This window comes from Urocitellus parryii, chromosome X (genome assembly GCF_045843805.1).
Source record: "Urocitellus parryii isolate mUroPar1 chromosome X, mUroPar1.hap1, whole genome shotgun sequence".
Lineage (NCBI taxonomy): Eukaryota > Metazoa > Chordata > Mammalia > Rodentia > Sciuridae > Urocitellus > Urocitellus parryii.
The window spans coordinates 16,869,491-16,875,714 of NC_135547.1; the positions used below are offsets into that span (position 1 = coordinate 16,869,491).

Genomic DNA, 6,224 nt, shown 5'->3' on the forward strand with positions numbered 1-6,224 from the left:
GGAAACAGCCACCATCAAAGACAAGACAGGAAAAGACGTACGGGGGACACACTAAGCAAAGTAGAGGGGAACCGTCGGATATTAGCGAGGACTCAACTCTGGCCGAGGCCGAGTCCACTCAGCCAGTTCCAAGCTCTTCTAAACCACAGGTTGAGAGAGCCTTCCTGCATTTTCATCGCCACCATCCTCCCGCCACTTACTTCGTCCAAACTGTCGAACTTCCTTCATGAGCTGATGTTTGATACCAACGTTGATTTCCTCAATACTCTGTGGAAATGGATCGGGCACCACCGCCACCATGGGCATGGCAGGAACTTCAGGGCCACGTGCAGAGGGGCCACTGCTCACGAATCCTGCCCCAAAGGGGTTTCCACCGGCCTGGAGAAGCAGCCCCCCTTGGCTGGGACCAGTGGAGGCCTCAGGAGGAGAAGCCAGTGGATAGAAGGGGACGCTGCCGGCTGCCATGCTTGTGGCCAAGGAGCCTCTCACTGTGGTGGGATCACTTTGCACTGTCTCTTCAGGGGCAACGCGGCTGGCAGTGGCATCTGGAAACCAATGGGGAGGCTCAGCCATGAGGCAGGTGGGCTTCACCACCCTACGCCCTACACGGGACATTTGCAAGCTCGTGTCCTGTGATTACTTTTCTCAGAGCAGCTGGGAGCACCAGAGAATTCTTGGACCTCAAAATTGGACATCGCGACACAGAGGACAGGGAAAGCACCTCCTAAGTTGTGGCCCTGTGACTGCATGCAGAAACACAGGGGACGGGACATCTATCAGTAAAACATTCACAGGGCCATGGCACCCATGAGTCTGTGTCCTGTGATGTACTTTAGGTGTCAAAAAGCTGGAAGGTTCACGTGGTGTCAAGATGCCTGATGGGATTCACGCTGAGTCACCAGAGATCCCTGTCAAGAGGACAGACCCTCCTCACTCATGTTTGGAGTATCCGAAAAAGGCATTTATGTCACTCAAGTGCGACACCTCTAATTACGCCACCCCCTTGGTGCCAGGAGCTGGCCACCAGCAATGAAGCAGACAGAAACTGCACCTGCCCTGATGGAACCTACCCCGAGATGGGAAGTCAGAGAGGAAGTGCATGGAGAGCAACAGGCCATCCCAGCTGGACTCCTGTTGGGGGAGATGTGGGCAGGGGAGTGGGAGGGGGCAGGGGAGTGGGAGGGGGCAGAGGAGTGGGAGGGAGCAGCAGAGGGGCCTCCGGGGCTGAGGGTGGTGGCAGGGCCTTCTGGGTGGTGTCCTCTGAGCAGAGCCTGAGGAGGAGACAGAGCAGGCTTGTGCAGACTTAGAGGGATAGTTCAGGCTGCAGTAAGGGTGAGGGTCAGAGGGGGACCTGCTGAGGACCAAGGAGTGGAGGAGAGAAGCAGAGAGACAGAGGAGGAGGCCCCCAGAACCCATGTGGGGCCACGCAGAGACTGTGGTCCACCGTCAGGACCAGGACCTGAGGTTGTGTTCTGTGTGCTTGGGAACATAGAGGACGATGCTCTTCCAGGAAGGACACACAACGGGCCCATTCCTTACCTGCTGACACCATCAGTCTGGCTGCAGGGGGAGAGGGGAGGGGTGAAAGGGGAGGAATGAGAAGCACAAGGACGGGAAAATGTTACTGGAACATAGTGGCAATCCATCATGTCAGAGTAGGAGCAAAGACTTGAGAAACATGGTGTGATTTTGAAGTCATCACAACAGTGAGATTGGAGAGGCAGATAAACGAAAGATCAGGATCCACCTCAAGGAAGGAAGAAGCCTGGAGAGATGGAAATCCCTGAACGTCCCCATCACGGAGCCAGTGAACAACGGTCAAATGCAGCTGAGAAATGACTGGCAATGCCAGCTGCCATGCTGGCCTTCTCCGCCCTGGTTTCTGTGGCGTGAGGAGGCAGGAGGCGAAGCCTCTGTTGGACAGTATGAGGGGAGGCCAGATTGAGGGCACGCTGTGTCCTGACCCACAGAAGAGCCAGGCAGAGAGGGCCTTCCCATGCATCCTCCTTTGCTGCCGCCCCCATCCTGCCCTGCAGGAAGCTGCTTCATGCTGGCCTCCTGCAGCCTCTCCCAATAGGTTCCTGTTCTCGGAGGTGCTGCATCTGACACGCCAACTGCAGGCTTGTCCACCCACCCAGGACACAATTACCATCTCCCTGGGTCTTGGTGGAGTCCTTCCAACGGGAGTGGCCCTCTCCTTCCTCCGGCACTGTCATCAGGGACATAGTGCTCCTCCGCTTGTGTGGTCTAGGACTCAGTCTAGGTCCGCCCGAGAATTCATCTGCTTTGTTAGCCATGGTTTTCTGAAACACACCAGTGGATACATTCTGCTCATTACTAAATGTGACCATCACGTAAGTGCCGGCAGACTCTGCAAGCACAAAGAATCGTGTGCTTGTGTCCCCGTGTGAGCTCACCCGTGGGCCAAGTTTGGCCATACCTCACAAACACTGTTCTCAGAAAACTGACCTTATGTGAGGCCAGTCTAGGTGGATCCTGGAGGAAGGTGGCATGCAAGGTGCTGCTCACACCCAGACATGGCTCATGATTAATTAGTACTTGTGGAATGAGCGGATATCAGCAACCACGTCGGAACACACAGTGACCTCAGTGAGTAACTCCCCACTATTCTGTGGCTACCCATGTTTGGAGATGGAATTCCTTGTCCTGTTCTCATGAGAGAGAGTTCATTACATACCACCACGCTGGCACTGAAAAGCTTGCATGTGCACCATGCAGTGTTGGTGGCAGGTAAAGGTGAGAGGCAGTGACAGAGAAGACTGAACTTAGTAAGGCCCTATTGTCCAGGCGAAACCCAAGACTCTCCCCAGCACTGCTGGAACAAAATCAGTACAACACGTTTTGTGAGCCTCCTGTATTACCCATGAAGAGGAGTGCAAAGAGGAGGAAAGAATTTTCCAGAGGTCATGGAATAACGGCCAGGAATTCCTTGTTTTATTTGCCATTACTTTTCCTTGTGGATTAGAATTATACAGGAGAATGAGATGCATTTTCATGTCCTCATCCATGCACACAGCATAACTTGTTCCAGTGCCTTCCATGTCTTAGCTGGCTATTTGGCAAAGCACAATTCTGGGAAGAGAAGATTTAGTGGTTAGGAAGGTTCAGCCCCCTTGGCAGGGATGGCTTGTCCTACAGGTAAACTGTTCCAGTCACAAGCACTCTGCCCCAAGAATCACCTGCTAAGCGAACCCCTCTGGACGTGAAGGAGGAACATCTGGGGAAGACAGGAAGATAAGTGACAGGGGTGGTCATCCCTGAGGCCAGCAAGAAAGGAAATGGAGGACTACTGAACTGCATAGGAGGAGGCTCCATGGGCTTCATTCAGTGACAGTTGCCAGGCACCTAGGAAGCAGGATAGAGCAAAAGAGCAATGCAGTCTGCCCAGCAGTACCAGGCTTCTCACTCCACCCTGGGCAGTTTGGCTCTCTGGAAAGCTCGTGTGACATTTCTGTGTGAATCAACACTTGTTGGAATTCTCAAGCCCCAGGAAGCTGCTAGACTGAAGTTTGAACCCAAAAGGCTGCACATCAGCCCGAGTCTCTGGTGATGATGTGAGAGCTGAGCAGCCCCTAGAGACATCACCCACCACCAAGTGACTCCATCTGCAGCCAGGGAACATGGCAACCCCGTGGGTTCTTCCTGCCTGTTATGGTTGGATCCCAAGCCATGGGCTAAAGGCTTGGTCCTCAGTGGGCTTCATTATTGGTTGGTGCTAGAAACTTTAGGAGGTGGAGCCGAGTTGGAAGCCATGGGTCACTGGGCGTGTGCCTTTACAGTGACACACATTTCTTCCCTCTCCCTCTTGCTGTCTCATACCCCCGCCCCCCAGCCCCATTCATCCTAAGCAGCGAGTGTGGGGCCCGTGTGGCCAACATGTTGAAACCCCATCTCAAAAATATAAATTAAACTGAAATCAACAGAAGTAAACGAGCTCTGAAGAATATATCTCATAACATAACATGTGGAATGCAGTACTAGAAAAGAAAAAAAATTCTGAAAATTCCTAAGCTGTGAGTTTCAGTAAGGTAAAAGAGGAGTACAAGAAATCCAAATGCAAAGAAAATAGGAGAAGGAGCTTTACTTTTATTGGCCGGGGGGGGGGGGTGGGTATGAGGGGGAAGCCGGGGTTGTAGCACAGGCAGGCAGGGGCTCTACCACTAACACCACTAACTTACACACCCAGCCCCACTTTACTATTTAAGGGGAAGCAGAGCTGATAAAACGGAATGAGAAAGCGACAACAGCAAAGACCAACATTGGCAAAGTGGATCTGTTAAAACACACACCAAAGGTAGACATGTCTGACTTCACCAAGCAACAAAAACCTTAGTGCTTCCTGGGGCAGTGCGTACGCTAAAATTGCAACGACTCAGAGAATATTAGCATGGCCCTTGAGCAAGGATGACATGCAAATTCGTGGAACATTCCATAAATTTTTAAGGAGAAGAGAGAAAAGGGGAAATTTTATCTGAAAATAAAGCATGCTAAGAGAAGGAAAAGAAGAGGTTGGGATTAATGTGAAAATTATGACTTCAGATTTGAAAAATGAGACGAAGCAGAAAACACTCGTAGAAAAAAATAAAATTCAATCCCATGTGAAAGAGAAAAATCTGAATGCTCTCACGTCTGGAAAAATTTTTGTCATGGTACCAGGGATTCAACCAACGGGCGCTTAACCACTGAGCAACACCCCCAACCCTTTATATTTCTTAATTTTGAGACAGGGTCTCAATGAGTTGCTTAGGGCCTTGCAAAGTGGCCGAGGCCGTCTTTGAACTCGAGATCCTCCTGCTCCAGCCTCCGTGAGCCACTGGGATGGTAGAAGTATTAACAAAGAAAAAATGCACACCTTCCAGTTCAGACATCTCCCTAATGAGTCCTCCAAATACTCAGGTGAGAAATGTGTTTTACACAAACTCCTCTGTAAAGTAGATAAAAGGAACAAGTTTTCGGCTCACTTTGTGAGGCCAGTGTCAACCTGATGCCAACAGCTAGCAAGGACATTAGAAGGAAAGAAAACCACGGGCCGACATCTGTCCTGACAACACTGATGAAAATCCTAAGTAAAATAAAAGCCAACCCAGTGCAACGAGAGATAAAAACACATACATCAAGGCATGGCACCATGGAATGCAGGAAGGCAAGACCTGTCCACATCCTCAGATCAGTCAGAGTTAACCACATTAACAACAGGAAGCAGAAGGAAATAAGGGAATTCACATGATCAATATTTATATTTTGGTTAATTTGCAACTCCTATTCATGATTGAAAACTATCAGTAACTTATAAGAGAAGGAAACCTCCTTAACCTAATAAAACCTTTCTCCCCCACCTCCAAAAACAAACCAACACCCCAAAACAATTCAATGAAAATTAAAAAAAAAAAAACCAACATGGAAGCACCCAAATTACAGGTGAAGTATTGCTCATTTTGTCCCTAAATTCGTCAACAAGATGAGGAGGATGTCTACCATATAGTCAATAAGGTCAGTTGAAGGTCCCCCAAGTGCACTGCAGGCAGATAAACAGGACAGTATAATGTTTCAAGTGGAACTTTCAATCTTTCTCTGAGGACATTTCTATGTAGGGAGAATACTCGGAAGGATACAACGCCACTGCAGGTAGGAAGTGACTGTAGGAAGTTGCTGGATCCAGCAACACTCTTCAAACACCACCAGCACATCCGTATAAGAGCAACAAGTCACCAGAAAGAAAATGTAAGCCCCACTGAAAACAGTGCCCAAATCACTGAAAATGTAGGCACACGTGTAATGATGATGTGCTGGGGCATTCCCCGAAGAGAAAAGAGCAGCATCGAGAGAAACTGAGGAGCTGCTTAAGTGGAGACAAATGGTCTTTCTGTGCTTGGGATGAGTCCTTGTTCAAGCCTAATGGTGGGGAGGGGGCGCTGCGCATGCCCAAATCCCAGCAGCCTGGGAGGTTGGGGCAAAGAGGATCTCAATTGCAAACCAGCCTCAGCAAATTAACGAGGCCCTGGTAAAATTACCAAGACCGGTTTCTAGATAAAATGTGAAAAAGGGGGGGGGGGGGTCTGAAGAGATGGGTCAGTCGGAAAGCATGCCCGAGTTCAATTCTTATTCAAACTTTATGGTCACCAAGTGTGGTCATGCATGCCCGAATCCCAGCAGCTCAGGATCCTGAGGCAGGAGGATCGGAAATTCAAAGCCAGCTACAGCAA

The 6,224-nt window shown here is 50.0% G+C and overlaps 1 non-coding gene across 1 annotated transcript; it reads left to right on the forward strand.

The window, feature by feature from the left end:
• Window positions 1–4,353: 4,353 nt before the first annotated feature.
• On the forward strand, window positions 4,354–4,460 carry LOC144250861 (U6 spliceosomal RNA). Its single transcript, XR_013342600.1, has one exon. It is a non-coding gene; the product is annotated as a U6 spliceosomal RNA (small nuclear RNA).
• The last annotated feature ends 1,764 nt before the right edge of the window (window positions 4,461–6,224 follow it).